The sequence below is a fragment of the Penaeus monodon genome, chromosome 30 (genome assembly GCF_015228065.2).
Source record: "Penaeus monodon isolate SGIC_2016 chromosome 30, NSTDA_Pmon_1, whole genome shotgun sequence".
NCBI lineage: Eukaryota > Metazoa > Arthropoda > Malacostraca > Decapoda > Penaeidae > Penaeus > Penaeus monodon.
This window is the reverse complement of record NC_051415.1, coordinates 152,347-152,882: the sequence shown is the minus strand read 5'-3', so window position 1 is coordinate 152,882 and position 536 is coordinate 152,347.

Below are 536 nucleotides of genomic sequence, written 5' to 3'. Positions count from 1 at the left end.
GATATATAAACACATGCATATTTTAACACATACACACACACCCATATTCTATGAATATGATTATGATTCCAGTATTCTGTTTCATTATAATCAGTATTTATCACGGTACTTACTACCCAGTGACTTACTGTGGAGCGCGATAACCCGTTTCGGCCAGCTCTGAATACCCCGTTTATTTCTTTTCCAGTGTGTGGTATCGGGGTTCGGCCTATAAGGATACCTCGAGCGCCATTAAGAAGGAATGTATAAAATTATTGTTTTTAATACACCCTCTTTCATTTAACTGACATTTGCTATTATGCCCATAATTTTGCACAAAATTATCCTGTCACACTTCTGTCATATCAGATCTCGAATTTCGGAAATAATCATACGATAGAGGTACCTAACATCAGTATCTTTCAGAACCGGATTAATATTTCTTAAAAAAAAAACAGAGCTGCTAGTACAAGGGGGCCACCACTAACACTGTTAAAAGAAAGACCAGTGTAAATACTTGAGGATCAAACGACGCTCTTGTAATCGACTCATTCATT